Source organism: Myodes glareolus, chromosome 16 (assembly GCF_982192425.1).
Source record: "Myodes glareolus chromosome 16, mMyoGla1.1, whole genome shotgun sequence".
NCBI classification, from domain to species: domain Eukaryota; kingdom Metazoa; phylum Chordata; class Mammalia; order Rodentia; family Cricetidae; genus Myodes; species Myodes glareolus.
This window is the reverse complement of record NC_142041.1, coordinates 18900366-18920573: the sequence shown is the minus strand read 5'-3', so window position 1 is coordinate 18920573 and position 20208 is coordinate 18900366. Positions and strand designations below refer to the sequence as shown.

The 20208-nt window shown below is 51.0% G+C and overlaps 1 protein-coding gene across 6 annotated transcripts in view; it reads right to left on the bottom strand.

The window, feature by feature from the left end:
• The window catches only part of Ptpn3 (protein tyrosine phosphatase non-receptor type 3), a 152826-nt gene that overhangs the window by 107064 nt on the left and 25554 nt on the right, over positions 1–20208 (bottom strand). Inside the window, exon 1 of one of the 6 annotated variants that reach the window (XM_048419870.3) lies at positions 8119–9035. The exons of 1 other annotated variant lie outside the window; for it this stretch is intronic. The gene's annotated coding sequence lies outside the window, so the exon portion shown is untranslated. Of the gene's footprint in view, positions 1–7330; positions 7431–7622; positions 7782–8118; positions 9036–20208 lie in introns of those variants that run through there. 4 more of the 6 variants (XM_048419869.3, XM_048419868.3, XM_048419871.3 and 1 more) reach the window with 4 other exon arrangements.

Below are 20208 nucleotides of genomic sequence, written 5' to 3'. Positions count from 1 at the left end.
TCAAAATGTTCTTATTTGGGTGCTATGCCTGAGCCCCAAATCCAGAGAAGTCAAAGGTGCAGTTGGAAGATGCTATTTTCAAGGTAGGGGGACCTCAAGAGTGAATCTCCTTCCTCATCACGGCTGCCACTGGCCTCTCCAGTATACCTGCCTACCCATTATTGAGGCTGCTTGCGCCAACAGTAGGTTCACTATCCCACCCTTCTGGAGAGTAAGGATATGGCAAAAATACCGGTATTGAAACCTATTTATAGCAAGATTACAACAAACGGCACCAACAGCCCTCAGCAAGTCAAGGGCTGGGGATGCCGAAAGCCGGGACCCTTGCTTCGCTTTCCACCATTGCGAAACTCCCCTCTGGACTCACCAAGTGTTTGCTGGGAACCCTGGCCTGTCCACACACAGTGCCTGACGTTAGGGCAGTAGTGAGTCGAAACTGAAAGGCCAAAGTTGAAGCACCTGTGGCAAAATGACTGACCCGTGCACAGCAAAAATGCCAAGGTTGCAGGCAAGCCAGCTCGAACAGACACGCTAACCGGAGCGTATCACACTGAGCCGACCACAGAGGATTTGTCTGCTCCACAAAGGACCTTAGTGAGGCAAGAGACAAAAAATAAGGTGCGCCCCCTGCCCTCCAAACCGGAATAGTATTTCTTTGTGAAACAGTCCTGCTGTCCTGGAACTCGCTCTGTAGACCAGGCTGGCCTAGAACTCACAGAGATCAGCCTGCCTCTGGCTCCTGAGTGCTGCGATTAAAGGCATATGTTTACAGATTAGGCAGCAGTGCCGCAAGTATTAATTTTGTGGGTCTAAAAGCTATACTGGTGGAGGAGAGGAACGGAGATGGGGCTCCCTGGATAGAATACTTGTCCAGCAAGCCTGAAGCTCTGGGTTCTAACGGTACAAAAACTGGATGTGCTGGCTCATACCTGAAATCCTCAACTGCATAGAAAGATTAAGGTTAGCTGGGCAGTGGTGGCGCGTGCCTTAAATCTGGCACTCGGGAGGCAGAAGCAGAAGGCTAACCTGGTCTAAAAGAGTGAGGAGTTCCAGAACAGTCGGGGCTACAGAGAAACCCTGTCTCAAAAACGAACAAACAAACAAGCAAACAAGGACTGAAGTTGGCTGGGCCTCGATTAAGACCCCATCTCAGAATCAATAAGGAAAAATTCGTTCAACAAAATATCCTTTTTCTCATACATCAATCTTTCTCTACACACACATCTGAAACTATGAAAGTGGAAGAGGGACTATGGGTAGGGAGGAAAAGGCAGCAGCGGCAGACAGGAGGAGGCGAAGGGAGGACGGTGGAGCTACTACGAACAAAGCGCAAGTGTATGGAAAGGTTATACACCTGTGAGTTCTGCACTCCAACTGTAAGGAAGAATAAAATGTGTACTGTGGTTATGTCGAAGAATGTGACTGCTCTTGGGAAATAAATCTATTAGGGGGAAGGGCCTATCAGTGGTCCTCAAATGGCTAGCACACATAAGGGTGTGATAAATGGGATAAAGGGGTAATGGGGACTGGGGGATTGGGGCAAGAGGACACGGGAGTTCTGAGTGGTTCTCTTGTAACTTTTCTTTAAGTCTGATTAGGGCAGAATAAAGTTAAAAGTAAAGCTCAGAGAAAGGAGGGAGGGAGAAATGCAGAAGAAAGGGGGGAAAGGCAGGGGGGAGGGGGAGGGGAGGAGGGAGGGATTGAGATCTAGCCTGACTTGGCAGCAGGTTTCCCAGTCCACATGGAGACACAGGTACTAAATGCAAACCACACTAAACAACCGCAAAATTGCCAAGTGTGAGAAGGGCTGTCAAGGCAAGGTTGTGGTAGACTGAACATTCCAAGCTGAGGCCCCGGGCTGAGCTGAGCTGGGTGGAAGGAAGCCATTCGCTAGCCCTGTCAGTCTCAGGCCGCAGGACCAGGACACAGAGCTGCAAGTGCATTAGAACCGAGACTGGCTCTATCCTTACTCTAGGAGCACTGGGGCCCTGTGGCTACAGGGAACAGACTGGACGGGTGATGGAACACATGGAGGCCACTGTGGTGTGGTGACAGCTGCTTCTCGGAGAAGCACCATCTGCGTGTTTCTCCTGCCCCTGGACGCTGTAATGCTCTACAACCACACGCATTCATCTGCCAGCCAGACACAGAAAGGGGATGCAGTGGGTGAGAGGTCAAGCCAAGTGCCCAGAGTGGGCAGGGGATGGCTGCCAGCAAACTGCTGCCTCTCTGGTCCGGCCCTCAAAGCTGACTCATCTAAGAGAGGCGGGTAGAGAGGCCAGAGCTCCACCCCACACCCACGCCCATCTCGGCTCATAAACACAGCACCCAGCCAGCAAAGCCCTCCAGGACCTGAATCTTGCCTTCCTTCAGTCCAGAGGAAGTTGAACGGGTGGTCCTGACTTGGGAGTCAACCTCTATAGGGCAGCAACTCAGCAGTGACTCCAAAAGTCCCATACTGAAGGGAAGGAATTTTCACTGTCCCAGACTTTAGGGGCTCATTAGCTCATTTTTTTTGTTTTATTTCATGTATATTGGTGTTTTGCCTGCATGTATACTGTGTGAGGGTGCCGGGGCCCCTGGAACTGGAGTTACAGGCAGTTATGAGCTGCCATGTGGGTGCTAGAAACTAAACCCAAGGTCCTCTGGAAGAGCAGTCAGTGCTCTTAACTGCTGAGCCCTCTCTCCAGCCCCTCATTAGCTCATTTAAGAAAGCCTGTAAACAGAGGAATAAATTCTGCGATGACTTTTGCTTTACAGGTGTGTAATCAGTCTAGGGGACAGATGCGGGTTCAAGTCCCCACCATGCTACTGTAGGGCCTTTTGGGAAGTTACCGTCATCTCTGAGCCTTGTTCAATGCATCTGTGAAATGGGAGTTACTGGGTCTCAGAGCAGCAGGGAAGCATCCCGGGCTTCAGTAGCAGAGACACAGCACTGAAGATGTATTACTGTGGGCAAGCTGTACACATGCTTGCTAAAGCTGGTGTATACTGACAGCTTATCAGGGGCCTGCAGTTTCCAGAACTACCCCAGTTCCAGAGCTTCTGTCCTAACGTTCCACATACACCATCCCAGAGCCTCAGAAATTCCACACTCTCAATATCTAAACACCCCCCCCTCCCCGGGTCTAAGAGAGCACCTGCTCGGATATTCTTTTTCCGCAGGATAGAGTCCAGTCTTTGGTTCAGAAGATGTTGTCAGCAGAGCCCCGCTGACCCCAGTGTAAGGGAGAACAACCCATGGCCTTCAGGACTCCCTATGACCTCTGACTAGGTAGCTGCCCAGCAGGCACAGATGGCGAGGCCAATGGGAGTATCACCCACTGAGGGACACATGGAGGGCAGACGGACTTTGCCCTCACCTGCCTTCCGCGCGGCCTTCCTGGGGAGGCAGCGTGGCTAGCTAGTGGCTGTGAGGCCTCAGCACTCCAGCAGGCTCCCGGTGGCCAGTAAGAGCCACGTTAATTTGTAATAATAGACACCCAGAGGCATCTCTAGGACAAGGGGCTCCAATGCAGAGGGAAGAAAGGAAAATCAACATTTAACCTTACACACGGTGAAGTCTGCCTTACTCAGCAACTAGGGAGCATCCCAATTACTCTGACCGCCAACTACCTTGGAGGCATAACGCCTGCGTTAGCCTGCGTTAAGACGTACGCGTCCTGGTGTATTTTCTGGCAATGACCTTCAACTTGACAAGGATCTCGAATCACATAGGGGGCAAGGCTGACTTGCCAGGCATCTTCTAGATGGGTTTAATTAAAGCGGGAAGGACCACTCACAATGTGGCTGGCACTGTTCCATGACCCAGGGCCCCAGACTACATAAAAAGAAGAAAGCATCTGGGGTCGGCCATCTCTCTCTGCTTGCTGGCTGTGGACCAGATAACTGAAGCTCTTGCAGCCACGACTTTCCTGCCATAATGAACCACGCTATGGGGGCCCAAATAAACCCTTCCTCCGTAAGCTGCTTTGGTCAGCTACTCGGTGACAGCAGAAAGAGAAAACAAACACAGTGTGGATGCGTGGCTGCCACCCCTCGTGTGAGTTGCGTCTACCTTGATCCTCCTTTAAAGCAGCTATGAGATGGGTGGGTAGATGGAGACACAGGCGCATGTGCATAAGGTCTTCGCAAGCTCACTATGGTACTTTCACAACCCAACTCGGCTTCCAGCTCTGCAGCATTAGGGCCTGACACACAGTAGAGACTTCACCAAATAAAATCTGTGTTTGCTGTTGGATCTGCACTTGTGAGGGCGTTAGGATAACCAGGTAACTTGGAGGTAGAGGTGGCTTCGGGTGCTACAGAAACGACACTAGCAGAAACTCCAGAGGCGTAAGACTTCTGGGTTCTGCGTCTCTGGGCCCAGACAAGAGCAATATGCATAGGATCCAGTCCTTTCTCATCTGTAGCATGGGGTAAAAGTAACATAGCATCGGCCCCCAATACCCGCCAGCCCAGTCAGCCAGGCTAGGGTAGGCAGAATCCCATCAGTATTCCAGCCTTGCCAGAGCCTGAGGAGAGAAAAAGGGCTGCCTTTGCTTTCCAGGAACTGACCGACCGGGGCAGGAAGGTGAGCCCTGCTATTATGGTCAAGAGAGGGGACCACAAATCAGCGGTCCCTTTCCAACACGCCTGTCTCTCGGACCTGGAAGGAAAGAGGGTGTTCCATGTCTTCTGGTCACTCCAGCAGGTTGTGCCCATCCTAGAAACCAGTGTCCCTTGTGTTTATGGACCTGTATGTAGCTCGGAAGGCTTCTGGTCTCACTCAGTCTTTGCCAGCGTGTGTGTGTGTGTGTGTGTGTGTGTGTGTGTGTGTGTGTGTCTTAGGGGGCAGGGAGTGGGAAACAACACTGTAGTTAAACTTCCAGGTCACAGTCAACAAACACTGAGAGCAATTACCATCCCAGGACTGGGACTATACCAACTTAGACGTCAAATTCTCCTGGGAATAAGATTTGCCTATGATATGATTTGTAAGCAAATCAAAAGCTACCATACCTTTGCTATGGGATCAGATAAAAGGGGGACTTCAAGCTGGGGTCTTGGATTTGGCTCTTTGGTAAACCCGGAGCCCGGGCCACACTCAGATCTGGCCTGAGCTGCAGGGAAGTGGAACCTGAATTCCAGGTTGGGGTCTCTTGGCTTATTCGCCGGGCTTCCCTACCCACAGCCCTGCAGCTGCCAAACAGAAACATCTGTTCAAAGGCTCGCCTGGGCGCTTCCCAATGCCCTCAGTAATCTGACCTCCAGTATGCCATTCATGTCTAATTTGCATACACTAGTCTTTGGAGAAGACAAATCACCAGAGACTACCCAGATCGATATAGAGTATTAGGCATGTTTTATTCTATTCTAAGTCTCGACAGATTGGTATTCCATTAACTGTATGTGAGGATTTATGGGACTGCTCATATACTAGAATATTTAACTAAAATGGACTACTCCCAGCCAGATAATAGCTTATCATTGTTAATTTTCAACTAGTCAATTTCAGGCAGGCTTCCGGTTTCCAATATAGTCTAGATCTTGGCTTAATCATCAGGGAAAGACATCTATGTGAGATTTTTCTACACTACAATCTTAGAAGAGAAAGTCCTGCCTCTAGAACCAGAAGTCTTGGGTTCTTCCATCCCAGTCACAGGAGCCCGCTGAGAGCCTCAATTTCCTCTTCTATAAAATGGAAGTGACACCACCCTCCGAGGGAGGACTGTAAAGCCGAAAGGAGATGATCTATATACACTGTACGACTCTACATACGAGGTAACTAACTGCAAAGATTCCATATTATCATGAAAAGCCCCAGATGAAATTCTCAGATAACCGAGGTAGACAGAAAGCAGAAGTTGTCACAACTGAGTCTACTGAAAGGCAGGACACTTCAACCCGGACAATATATGGAGGCATTCCTGCTTGTCACAGGGAAGGAGCTGCTGCCGGAACCGACTGAGCAAAGACCAGCGAGGCTGCTCTATGCCCTATAATGCACAAGGGGCATCCTCCCCCCCTCCCCCCCGCCACACACACACACACACACACACACACACACACACACACACGCAAAGAAGGCGTAAACCCAATGTGAGAAGCCCAAGTACTTAAAGGATAGGCCTGGGAGCTTTGCAACATAGGCATCTTCCCAGCCAGGCTTTCCAAGTCATCGGGCTTCCCATTTGCAAGACTGATCATCTTGCTAAAACAGTTCTTTCGGTAAGTGGGGGCCCGAGTGTCCACTTCTGGAGTTTCAGAACTCCAGACTGCCTTTAAACAGGAGGCTCTCTGCTCATCCACCGCTCTGTTGAGTCGCTTTTCCAAAGCCTCAGCAGACATTCTCCGGGGCACAAACACAGGCTCCGAAAATGCTTGCCTAATTCTAATTTCCTGACGAAATGGGAGCCACGAGGGTCTCTAACTGAATTAAAATCACATCACACCAACTGTTCGCTTGCTTTGTGCCGGGCACGGAGCCAAACACCTCCACATCATTTATCCTACTTAATCCACCACCAACCAGGCGAGGTGGGCATTATCACTGCCTGCACGCAAGGGAGGAAATGGAAGATCAGGGAGGTTAACCGACTCGTCCAAGGTCACCAGCTGGCCAAGGGGAAGAGCCCAACTTATACCTAGGTCTCTCGTTTCCCAACCACGAGCTCCCTGCACCTTCATAGAACACCCAGGTGTCAAGTTGTCTTAACTTCCCATTAATTTTTTAAAGGCAACCGTCAAGTTCGTGATAAGTTTGGGTGGCTGCAACCGGGGGCGAGGGTTTCCGGGGAGCGTTCTCCCTTAGTACAACGCAGCAATGTCACCGCCGCAAGTTAACAGAGAAGCCATCCGGTCGCTCGCAGAACGGGGTGGATTGGTTTGGCTCTGGAGTTCGTGCCAGGCCCAGGAAATGCCGTTTTTGCAATCGGGAGACGAATTTGCCATCCCCCCCCGTGGGGGAGGGGGGCGAGCCCCGGGGGCCGCGGAGGACTGGCTCCCCGAGGCGGTGCGCCCCCTCGGCTGGGCTAAGGATACCGCGGCGCGGGCCCCAAGACTCAGCCAGACTGGAGCGCACGCCCACGCTCGCGCCGCCAAGTCCTGAACGCCCAACCCTGCGCCGCCCCCGCCCGCGCCCCGCCCCAGCCCCGCCAGGTGATCTCGGCCTGCGCCCCCTCCGGATGCCCGACGTGGCGCGGGGACCCGGGGCTGCCAGCCCTCCCGCTAGTCCTCCCGTGTGTCCGCCGCGCCCCGGGCCGGGTGGGGGTGGGGTGGCGCCCTGGGTGTCCCCGATCGCCGCAGCCTGTGCCCCGGTCCGCCCCGCGGAGGTCCCAGCCACCCATACCTGCAGCATCCGGGGGCGCGGGGCGCCCAGGTAGGTCGCGCGGGCGGGCAGGCGGCACGGAAGCTCGCTCGCGCCGCGACCTGGCCGCCGTCTGAGCATGCCCAGTGCAGCCCGCGGGCGGCTCCCGCCGGCCCGGCTGTGGCCGCGACGGGCCCGCGCGCGGGGCGGGGGGACCCGGGACAGGGGCGGGCCCGGGACAGACTTGAGGGACGCTGCCACGCGCCTCCGCGGGCCATCTGCCGAACTCCCGCAGACCTCCGAGACCCCGGTTCACGCACGCCGCCATTCATACCTTAAGCATTTATTGAACACCTACTGTGTGCCTGGCTTTCCGGGATTGCATGCCTCGGAATGGCAAGGACTTGGCGGAAATAACAGAGAGCTTGCACAGGGCTCCGTGGCTGAGTTGGGGGTCGCGCTGACTGCAGCGCAGCGCTCCTTTGCTGGTCCTAGGACGCCAAGCGGGTTAGCCCGTCCCAAGGCCTGCGGGGCCCCTAGCTGGCGGGTGTTCCTGCCGGCCTCTTCCGTCTCCTCCCACACCTGCCTACCTGCGCTCGGCGTGCACCTTCCTCTCCATCACACCCTCTGAACTTGACTCGCCTCGGGACATTTGTACTGCCTTTCCCTCGGGGTAGGACGTCTTTTCCCCTAACTTGGCTGACGCCCGGCGCCCTCTCACCGTACAGGTACCTTTCGTAGGAGAGGCCTTTCTGGCTACCTTTTTAAACTCTCCGCGTCCGTTATCGCCTTCCAAGCATGTACCATTTATCCACTCAATGGCTACTTACGTTCTTCACACTTAATCTATAGACAAAAATTCTGTCACTTGCTGGGAGTTTGGTTGGGAGTCTCTCGCAGCAAGCAGGCCCGCAAACAACGCAGTGTGTGAGGTGATAAATTCTTAAGAACAGAGAAAAAGAGCCGGGCGAGAAGGCTAGGGGGTGGCCCGGTGAGAGCTGGTGGAACAGCCGGATCAGGTGACAGATAGCATTCAGTCACGCAGCTAAACGAGGAAGCTTTCCTAGGACGGAAAAGCCAGCGCCAAAACAAGGAACGCAAGTTTTGTGCCTATGACTCGGGAAAGAGGGCAGAGGGGCAGATGGGGCAGAAAGAGTCGCTTACTGGCTGTCTCTCTTGATGCCCCTTAAGGAGTGTCTCCTTTCAATGTCAGTTCGGTGGCTCCGCCTCTCAAGAGACCTAGCCTCCAAATAACTCTTGGCACGCGCTAAAAACGTTTTGTTGAATGAAGACGTTAACAAAAGGATGGAGCGATGGCTAGGGCCCTGTAGTCGGACCTGGTGCCAGATGCCCCGAGACTTTTTTCACCGTGGCACCAAGAAGCCCTCGACCGCCCCAGTTTAAATCCCGGTCTCGGTCCCAAGGTAGTGCACCGCGGCGGGCGCCGCCAGAGCGCTGAGTCCGGGGAATTCCGACAGAGCCGGGAGTCCCGGGGGCCGCACTGCCCCGGCCCCGCCTAGGATCGCACGCAAAACCTGGAGCCACGGCGCCGTGACAGCACTGGTCGGACCGGCAGGGAGAGCTCTGGGCATGCTCGGAGACTGGGGAGCCCGGCGTCCGGAAGGAAAAGCCCCCTGGAGGGGTTGATGAGGCTGCCCACTGAGTCCCACCTGGCCATCCCAGACTCAACCTTCTGTCTGGAGGCAGGGCGTAGCTGGGTAACCCTCCTCCCCCACCCCCGCAAGCCTGGTGGGAAGTCCTGGAATTCAGAGTCAGCTGACGGCACACTCTGTCCTCTACCAGCTGCTGTGTGATCTGCTACCAGAGCCTTGCGCTCTCTGTGCCCTAAATAATACAAATGCCTACGCTTGCATCCGGGGGCTGGTGAGGATTGAAAAAAAAAAAAGAACGTGAATTTATTCAGTCCACTTTAAATATATTTTCCCCTTGCCTGAGGCTTGCATGCAGGGCTTTGCACACAAGTAAACACGAATCTCTACCACTGAAGTGGAAGCCCTGCCCCCAAGATTCGTTTCTGAAGTGCCTGTCTGAATTATCTGTCCCTCTGCTAAGGTGAGGCATCCGGGATTCCTTAGCGCTGTCCAGTTTAAAGTTGCTGGAGTAACGCGGTTACCTTTTCTCAGCTCATCATTCTTAAACAATGGTCTCAGATTTGAGCTACGAAATAGCTGTGAATTAACTTTTGTTTTGCTTTTCGAGACCCAGTTTCTCTGTGTAGCCTTGGCTGTCCTGGAACTCAGTCTGTAGACCAGGCTGGGCTTGAACTCAGGGATCTGCCTGCTTCTGCCTCCTGAGTACTGGGATTAAGGTGTGCATCACCATGCCCAGCTTCTACGTTTCTTGTTTTTGTTTTGTTTTGTTTTTAAAGTTAATTAATGCCTTGAGGCTGTGTTTGTGATAGTAAATACATAAAGACCTGGGCATGGTGGCACTGGAAGCAGAGGCAGGCAGATCTCTGTGAGTTCTAGGCCAGCTTGGTCTGCATAGCGAGTCCCAGGACAGAGAGGACTCCTTCGCGAGACCCTATTTGGAAAATCCTCCCCCAAATAAATAAACACACAAAAGATCAGATTAATGTGTCTTGTGTGTGTCTAAACTGCTGTGACTCAGTTCAAATGCGGCCAGTGTTTTCCATTAATTCTTTCTTCAGGCCTTGCAGTAGGTGGTTTTGTTTGCTTTTAGCTCAGTTTCCACTGAAAACAATTGGGGTGGGTTCACAGCTGGTGACAGGGGCGGATTCACAGTTGGTGACGCGCTGGGGAGGATTTGAAGGCGAGCCCATTGACCTCGCAGTGGGGTGTCGGGTTTTATGGCCTGTTATCCCGTATAAAGGAGCTAGCCATTGATTGCTGCGTAGAGAAGATTGTCATTTTATTTTGTCTTTTGTGTGCTTCCCCCCCCCACACACACACACCTCTAGTTTGACATATTCTGTAGGCCGCAGATTACTTTTAATGTTCTGGTCTCCTATTACTGTTTTGTTCTTGGAGTCCAGCCTTTTAATCTGGTGCAGCCGGATTGGCATGATGTGATTAACCTCCATGACAGGTGATCTTTTAGTCCACATGCCCCATCTTATGCGAAGGGGGCTTTGGGGTGGACATGTAATCTTCACGGTTGAATTTAGCCGACTCTCAAGCAAATGAGACCCGGTTGGGAATACGGCTGTTCTGAGCCCCATTGAATGAGGCCAGGCCCAACGGGAACCGTGTAGATAGATGGTGTCCCTGGACAGTCATTTGGGAGGCAGGAAGGGGCAGGGTCATGGCTTAGTGGAGACACACAGTCCACAGACCCCCCTCAGGACTCCGGTAAAGGTCTGGCTGCTGTTGGCTGGAACAAAGCCAGGAGGGGGTGCGGGGGAGGGGGATGGTGGAAGCAGCCCCTTTTACAGTTAAGCTCCAAAAGTGTTAATTTACTCTTTGTCTTAGTGGTGCTGGCCCAGAAATCCAAAAACTCTAAACAACAAATTGGGGAGGGAGGGCGGCGATTTCCTGACAGGGGCAGATACCCAGCAGGCTAAATGTTCACTAGTTAGAGGCCAGATTGAGGGAGGAGGAGTGTAGTGTGAGCAGCAAGGAAGTTTAGCAGCAGCCCCAGGAAGACACCGTGTGTGCAGAATCTCCAGTGCCCAATGCTGCATAGCCGTTGGTTAGGGGAATTAGTGGGAAAAGGGTTTCCTGGAAAAAGCCCCACGGACCAGCAGTCATTCGCATCAAGACTCGGGGAATCTGGACAGTGATTGAGTGGCAGGGCTCCCTGCTGACTTGCTAATGCTTATGAATTATTTGTGCTGTTAATGCGAGCTCAAGAGGGGTTCCAGAACAGAGAGGGGCGGGTAAGTGGTGCTCACGGAGCTTGTGCAAAAGAATAAGGAAAGGCAGAGGAAAGGCCTCCAGTGAGACGAAAATGACCAGGTTGAGCCGGACGAGGTTGCCTTTGTGTGGGTCTGAAGGACTGAACAAGGGCAGCGTCACCTCAGTGAGCGCACGGAGGAAAACCAATGGCCTGCACAGACCTGTGAATGGTGACTGTCTGGGTCTCACTGTTGTCTTTGGGGGCAGAGAAGCAGCCACAGGAGGCTCCTTATATGTGTGAAAATGTCCTGAGAGTTCACAGGCTCTCATTTTACAACAAGCCTGGTTTCTTTTATTGTCAGGGAAAAAAGACTGGCAAGAGGGGCAAAAAAATGCAGAAAAAAGAGGAAAAAGGGTTACTTGCAGATTACAAAATGTAAGAAGAAACTGGTTTTTTGTTGTTTTTTTCTTCATGGAGGGCCTCGCAGGCCTTTCCCGTGGGTGGCAGGTCCCTGGCACAAGAATAAAAATGAGGAGGAAGTGTTAAGTCAAGTCCAGGACCCCTCAAGGCGAGAGCATTCGTTAGACTATTTATTAGGTGCACACCGTGTGCCGGGCAGTGCCCTACATGCTTGGGAAACCCTAGTGGCTGTGGACAAGACAAGCGACTCAAGGTTGTGGTAGATCCCTTTAATCCCTGCTCTCAGAAGGTGAACGTAGGTGAGTCTGGGTGAGCTCAGAGTCATCCTGCTCTATGTAGTGAGTTCTAGGCCAACCGGGAATACACGGTGGGACTTCGTCTCAAAAAAAACAAAACAAAACAAAACGCTCAAAAAACCAAAACAACCCCCCCACCTAGAAAACAAAACAAATAAAAACCAACCAAACAAACAAACAAACAAAAAAACCCACCAAGGTCAGCTACCCAAAGAGTTTAAGGCTCTCCAGCTACAGGAGATAGCGATCTTACAGAAAACTGAGAAACTTAATTATTTAAACAAAGATGGGAAGAAGAGGAGGAAGTTCTTCACACAGGGTCTGGGAAAACACTCTCCTGACAGCCAGAAGTCTCTCCTTCCACCCTTGAGGGACCAGACGAACAAGAAGGAAGCCTGAGGCCTTGCAGCGGAGAACAAGAAAGGGGTCATTGAGGACTCCGCCGAGAGCCTTCTCCGCACTAGGAAGGGCTCAACCCTCCAGAGATAGCCAGTTTCCTGGCAATGCACCTGCCAGCACATTCAAAGGTAAATGCCGTTCCTGGTCTGCTTGACAGTGATCGTAGATTCAAATAAGGGGCTAAAAATCCGGTAGTGGCTACCTGCAGACTGTTCGTACAGGGAAAGGCAGCATTAACCATTTATCTCAAGATACTTGGACCTTCGAGGACCTCCGTGCAGGCCCTGAGGCATGCTCCCTAGAACCAACAGAACCAGACCTTACTATATGAATTAGCTGCTATTTGGGACTTGTTGGGGCCTCCTCTGGAAACCACTGCATTGAAGCTTTAGAGACAGGGCGACAAGGAGAAATTAGAGGAAGGAAACTGTCATCCTGAGCTATGGCTGGCGCTTTTAGGCAATGACCTGTAATGAAATGGGCACGATTGCTTTCCAGAACGCGGAGAGAAGGGTTTCTCAAGTGCCCTGGCCATTCCCTCACCGAACAAAAGAGCAGGAGGGGAATTAAGAGGAGGTAGCGGCAGCGAGGTGGTGTGCCTCCCAGAGGTCAGACTCTCTGCCCTTGACCTTGGCTTCCTCTCCTGAGGCTCAGCTAATCACGAGACTGGAGAGGAGGGAGCGATGAGGGTAGTAATCATAGTGGTGGTGTTTGCTAAGGGGAGTGGACCTTAATATAAACATATTAGAGTTCACAGGATACACAGAGAACTGAGCCCGGAGCGGTCATTACATCCCCCGAGGAACTGGATCAGTCAGGGAGAGGAGGCACGCACATTTACCACTGACCCTAAACATTTTGGTGTCTTCTGAACTGTGTACCACGTGGTGTCTAGCCAATTTAACAATAAAGGCATTGTATCTTGAGGGAAACAATCAGGAATGTGTAATTTTTTTTTTTTGCTCAAATATTTTGCTTTTTGTTTCTACTGCCCAAGAGCAAAACACTGGTTGTTTGACACATCCAGGCTCTGGCGACATCAGGACACAGTAATGTAGAGGGTGCTGGAAGGGTGCCCTGCCTCAAGCACTCTTAGCTCCCATTGGAAATTCACATGGCTGAAGGGTGGAACAGGAAACAGAACGTTGGATGAGGATAAAAGAGAAAGACAAATGACCACAGTCACCTCGGGGTCAGGAATGATGCTTTTTCTGATACAGCAGGTCCAGCGCTGTGGCGGGAGAAGCCCGTGGGAGAACTCTGATGCCCGGGCCTCTGTGGGAACTCATGTCCAGCCAAAGACATCACCTGAGAACTCAGCTTGCTTGGCTCTCTAGTTCATCCCCGAGACACCAGAAACTTGATCTGTGCCCAGAACACTACGCCCCACCTCCTGGTGACATTTCAAGAACAGAGTTGCTGCTGGGCCGCCCAGTGCTCTGGTGACCTTCTAGCGTTGCACAGATGACACATCACAGGATTTCCTCAACTGCGCCCTGGCGTCCTGCTGGGCTGACTTTTTCATTTTTTCCATGGGACACACATCCATTGCATCACGGTACAAACAGGCTGTCCGGAGATGGCTCTGTAAACACGAGTCACATGTGAAGTTAAAGGGCTTCATGTTCAGCGGGGGACAGCAGAATTCCCAAGGCACAGCATCTTCATGTAAGGGATGCGGCTCAATGAGGGTTCCAGAATCTGTTGAGATGCTCTAAGGCGGAAGTCGCGGAGGCTTGTTCACATGTTGCTTTTCTTCAGTCCTAACTTTGCCTCCCATGAGACAGTTCTCCATATCATCAGATGTCTCTTTTGTTAAGTTGGGAGTGTAGCGCCAGCCCCTGGCCTGGGAGTTGCTTTGCTCTGGACTCCAAATCCCAGCATGCCAGGTCCTGACCCCCTCCTCCAGGGTCCACTCCCACAGTATATTTAAGTGGCCTCCTAGAGGAGAAACACGTGGTTTTGGGGTCTGCATGGGCTCCCTGCTGTCCTGTCTCCCCGCCATGTGCTTAGCCACCCAAGAGCATCATTCTTAATAAAACGATGGACATTTTGATTTGGTTTGATTTGACCTAATTGGTTTTCTTGTGCCGGCGGAGCTGCCCTTTTCTTACCGGCTTTCCCACGTCTTCTGTTGCTTTGACAGAATACTTGAGTCTGAATAATTAAGTACGAGAGATTTATTTTGCCTCATGGTTCTAGAGGCTGGGAAAGCCTAGACTGGGCAGCTGCATCTGGTCGTGTTGTGAAGGGGTCATATTGCGCTATGATGGGGTGGAGGTGAGAAGTGGGCGCCTGAGGAGAAAGAGACAAACTGGGAGAGGTGCCTCACTTCATGGCTACCGACTTCTTCTTTGGTTGTTGTTGTTGTTTTTGTTTTCCTTTTGTTCTGCAGGGAAGTCTCAAACTAGGCTGGCCCTGGCTTTGTAGCCTAGGCTGATCTTGAACTCCTGCCTCAGCTTTCTGGATGCCATGCAGGTTACGGGCATACGGTACTACTGTGCAATCCGTGTTTGGTGGTGAGAAGGGGAACTAATCCAATCCTATCAGAAAGGTGACAATCTTTAGACCCCACCACTTCTCAACGTCACTATACAGTGAGTCAAAGCTCAATGCAGGTTTTGGAGGGAACAAACCAAACTCAAACCCTAGCAACCTTCTTAAGCTTCTCTCAGGTCCTTGATGCCACTATAGCCTTGGCCATCACAACCCAAGCATGGGCACAAATGTCTTCCTGGCTTTTGAAGGATGAAAGTTACCTGCATCATCCTTCTGAAAGGACTCAGACCACCAAGTCTGATACTGCCAATTCTGACACCGTGTTTAAAGCTTGTCTCCTTGCTGCCTCCCTCCCAGATGGAGTCCCTAACCTTCTTCTCATAGGATGCTTGGCCTGTTGTTGGTCTATGCACTTCACAGAATCTTCATTTTCCTATTAATGTGTATTTGCTCTTTGGAAGCCTTCTGGAAATCCCCTCACAGTTCTTCCCAATGCCGGGACCGTGGCTGTTCTTCCCGAGCAAAGCACTGACAGACTGTGTGTTAGTCACTTTTCTCACTGCTGGTTGTGAGCTGCCGTGTGGGTGCTGGGAACTAAACCTCTGCAAAGGCAGTAAGTGCTCTTAACCACGAATCCATCTCTCCAGGCCCAAGGAAGAGGAAGTTTGTTTTGGTACGGTCCTTCGTCCTTCGGGGCAGTGCAGGCAGGGCAGGCAGCTGGAGTATGGAGCACCCAATCACGCTGTAGCTGCAGTCAGGGAGCAGACTGATGAGTGCCAGTGTACAACTTGCTTCCTCCTTTTGTTTCCGTCTGCAGCCCCAGTCCATTGGATTGTGATTCAGGGCGGGTCTTCTCGCTTCATCAGCCTAGTCTAGAAATTCTACAGACAAACCCAAGCTTTGCTCCCTCAGTGATTCCACACAATCAAGATTAACCATCACAAGACATGAGCCCTTTCTGGAAGGGGGGGGGGGAAGGTTCCTGTCTCCACTGAGCAAATAGTTCTGTTTGTCTAATAGTTGCTGGTTAAAAATCCCTCTTGAACTTGGCTTGTTAACTTGGTAACTGATCTATCTTTGGCTAGATTGAAGTGATGTAGAGAGATACGGTGAAATATACCTGGGAGTGTCCCCTGAATGCTTGACTAAATCTGGGATTGGGGTGTCCTGCTGCCCCACTCTCAAAGTCCTGCCTCTGTGAAGCAGGAGAAGCCCCCCTTCTCCACCACAGAGTCACTTGCACACATCCCCACCGCCCCTCCCCCACCCCAGTCTCTGCCGCCTGCAGGTGAAGGCCACACCCTTTCCTCAGCTCCCGGCTTTGCTGAGTGAGCCGTTTCCAAACCTGCTTTGCCCCCCCCCCCCCCCCCCCGCCATGACCTCCACGTCTAGGCAGAAGGACAGACAATGACACAGCCGGTAAAACCCCTCATCAGAATTACCAGGCAATAATGAGAGGGTACAAATCCTTTTGTGTCTCGTGGCCTCAATCTCATTGTCATCTAGGATCAAGTACAGTTGCAACCACAGGAAGATGCCCAGCTCTGTCAGCTCCGCGACAGTGTTTTATCTTCGCTCTATTGGACGAATGCCTGGCGGCCTTTAGGCCTCTTGGTGTTGTAGAGTACGTGGTAACCAGCCTTCTTTGCATGGGCAGGTGGAGGGACCCCCTCCTCCACAGCTACTTGGTTATGCCCATAATCACCGAACTATGCCCACTACTACTGAACTATGCCCACAGACACTGAACTATGCCCACAGACACTGAACTATGCCCACAGACACTGAACTATGCCCACAAACACTGAACTATGCCAACAGACACTTGGTTATGCCCATAATCACTGAACTATATCCACAACTACTGAACTATGCCCACGGACACTGAATCCCTCAGATTCACACGCGAGCACATCATATACATTTGGACGAATCTGCCGTCCCAACTGTGGACTCTCCTGCTTCTTTCCTTTCTATGCTTGAGGGCCAGTTAGAATCTGTTACTGAGAGCGACAAGGGAGTGAATGGGTTGAAGTGGTTGACTTTATTTTTCTAGAGATTTAATGTGTGTGTGTGTGCACGGGTACATTTATGAGTGCAGGCACACTTGAAGGTCGGAAGAGTTATGGAGAGTTACTGGTGGTTGTGAGTCCCTGACATAGGTGTTAGGAACCAATCTGGGTTTTTCTGGAAGACCAGTCCTTGCTTTTAACCATTGAGTCATCCTTTCAACCCTTGCTACCTTATTTTTATTTATTTATTTATTTATTTATTTGATGTTGAGATTGAACCCTTGGTCTTGGCATGCTAAACAAGTTCTCTACAACTGAACTATGTGCCCAGTCATTGAACTATGCCCACAGCCACTTGGCTATGACCATAATCACTGAACTGTGCCCACAGCCACTTGGTTATGCCCATAATCACCGAACTATGCCCACAGCCACTGAGCTATGTCCACAACTACTGAACTATACCCACAGCCACTGAACTATGATCGCAGACACTGAACTATGCCCACAGCTACTGAACTATGCCCACAACTACTGAACTATGACCACAGACACTGAACTATGCCCACAGTCACTGAACTATGACCACAGACACTGAACTATGCCCACAGCCACTTGGTTATGCCCATAATCACTGAACTATATCCACAACTACTGAACTATGCCCACAGACACTGAACTATGCCCACAGACACTGAACTATGCCCACAGTTACTGAATTATCCCCACAGACACTGAAGTATGCCCACAGTCACTGAACTATGCCCACAGACACTGAAGTATGCCCACAGCCACTAAACTATGCCCACAGACACTGAAGTATGCCCACAGTCACTGAAGCATGCCCACAGCTACTGAACTATGCACACAGCTACTGAACTATGCCCACAGACACTGAACTATGCTCACAGACACTGAACTATGCTCACAGACACTGAACTATGCCCATAACTACTGAACTATGCCCACAGTCACTGAACTATGCCCACAGCTACTGAACTATGCCCATAGACACTGAACTGTGATCACAGCCAATGAACTATGTACACACACAAGTCAAACCATGTTTGTGAGTATGTTTGTTTTTGAGATTGCTTCTCATATCTTTCAGGCTGCTTTCAAGTACATGATATAGCCAAGCATGGCCGTGGAGTTCTGAACCCTCCTGCCTCCACTTCCCACATTCTGAGTTCATAGGTGTGAAACACCGTGCTTGGTGTGTGTAGTGTAAGGGAGCAAACCCAGGACCTGTATAAGCTAGGTCATTTCTCTGCCAATGGAGCTACGTCCCCAGCTTAAGCCAAGTCTGTTGGCTGATGAAAGCTAATTCACTTTTTTTCCCATTACACTAGCTTGAGTGCTATAAAAAATATACATAAACCCAGGACATATTTCAAATGCCAGCGCATGCGAGGGAACAATTTCCGAACAGTGTTATCTAGATGTTTCTCAAGTTCCCTTGGTTGAGGTCATTCTTTGTAGTTTGTCTTGGGCTCCTGACCCAAACACAGCCCATGCCAGTTATGAGAAAAGTAAAGGCCAGTTTTCCACAGTTTGGACAAAGGGGCGGCCGTGGGAACATGCACAGCTTTCTCCAGTTGGGGCAAAATCAAGGAAAAACCAACCCAGCCAGGCTGTCCCGTGTACCCGCGTGGGAAACGGAGACAGATGAGGACTGACAACTGAGAGGAAACCAAACAAGAGGAAACAGACTCACTCTGAAAGGCTTGGCTCTGCCAGGCCAGCTTTGGCTCATAGAACAGAAGAAGGCGTGCATCTCATGCGGCAGAAAGAGGTCCCTTCAACTGTTCACTGGTAAACACTGAAGCAGTCTTGAACACCTCAGCATGAAAGGGGAAAAAAAAAACACGGACTTAATCCATTCAAGGGGGAAAAAGATCCAAGCGCAGATCAAGACTTCTGCTCTGAAATGAGTCATAATAACATGGCTGGTAATAGTTAGAGATATGACCCGAGTGACTAAAGGAAGATCAAAATACCATGACTCATTGCTTGTCGTGTAACTGGGTTATTTGGCAGGGGTTGGAATGGCATGGGCCATTTCTAGTGGTATAGTTTAGGTGACCATCGTGGTCCGACTAGGCTGAACTCACAACATTATACAGTAAACAAAGATACTTGTACACATGCAAAACATCCAGAAGAAGCTCAGGAAGGTGGCTCAGCAAGTAAAGGCGCTTCTTGCCGAGCCTGAGACCTGAGTTCCAGCCGTGGAACCCACAGCACAAAGAGATCTCCATGAGGGCACCAGCATATTCTCTCTCCCTCCCCCCCTCAACAAAACAAGCCAACAAAAAAACTTAAAAGAAAATCCCCCATGAAACTTCAACTTTGTCCCCAGAAACAAACACACAAAAGATCCAGGAGTATGCCTTACATACTGTGATAGTAGCACAGGCCAGGATTTCCTGATGGTCCTTTGGGAGTTTCAGTGGTTCCTTAACAACAATCCAGTGAGGATTCTTACATCCCCCATGAGTAAGAGTCCCCAGGACTCTAGGGGAGGACTTAGCGTATCAGCTGGATTCCTTCATGTAGGAATTTATACTGAATGCCAAAAAGAAAGGGACGGCACACAAGAGAATCCCTGGGTCAGGAGCCTGCCAGAGTAACTGATTCATGGCAGTGACATACGAAGAAGTCACCCTCTGGTGTTCACGCCACTGTGACTTCCCTCCCATGTTGGGCTCAGCATGGCTCCCTCTTGATTTGGTCAGCGGGACATCGGTAGATACGGCACGGAGGGACTAGGCGGACATCTGTTTGTTCGTCCCGCCCTGGTAGAACGCCGAGACCCTTAACCAGAGAAGATGCCTAGAAATGGGGCTGACGGCCTGCTTGGCAGAGCATGTGCTTAACATGTCTGAGGCCCTGGGCTCCATCCCCAACACCAAGATTAACCTCTCTGTGGGAAGAGGCCCAGCCGTGCAAGGTTTGTGTTAGCTGAACATAAAGCAGATTACAAGAGCTGCCTGCCTACACACTGAATCATAAGAAATAAAAAAGAAACCAGGGCTGCTTTGTTACCAGCAGCATAACTAAGGCAGCCAGAGGAAGGGACCCCGCTGGCTTTACCTAATCCTTGAGTCCTTCCACACAACTGCTTACCTCGTCCCAGCTCAGCACTGCTTCCTATAGCCCCCCACAGCCCCCTTCTATTATTTCACTTTTAAAATAGGCATGCAGGGTCTTGGATGCCATTATAAAATTTTTAAACAAACTGGGTTTTGTGATTCTCTTTTCTATCAACTCCCCCACCCTGCCATCCTTCTCCCACTCTGGTGGCACCCCTTCCCCCCGCCACACACACACTTATTATTTTAAGGAGATGGTTCTCAAACCCCATCTAAAGAAGCTGAGACAAAACTTGTTTCTTTAAGGGAGCTCCGTTATTGGTCTTACGAGTATATCCTCAAGCCTAGAATATATCATGTAGTTAGACTCAAAGAAGTGT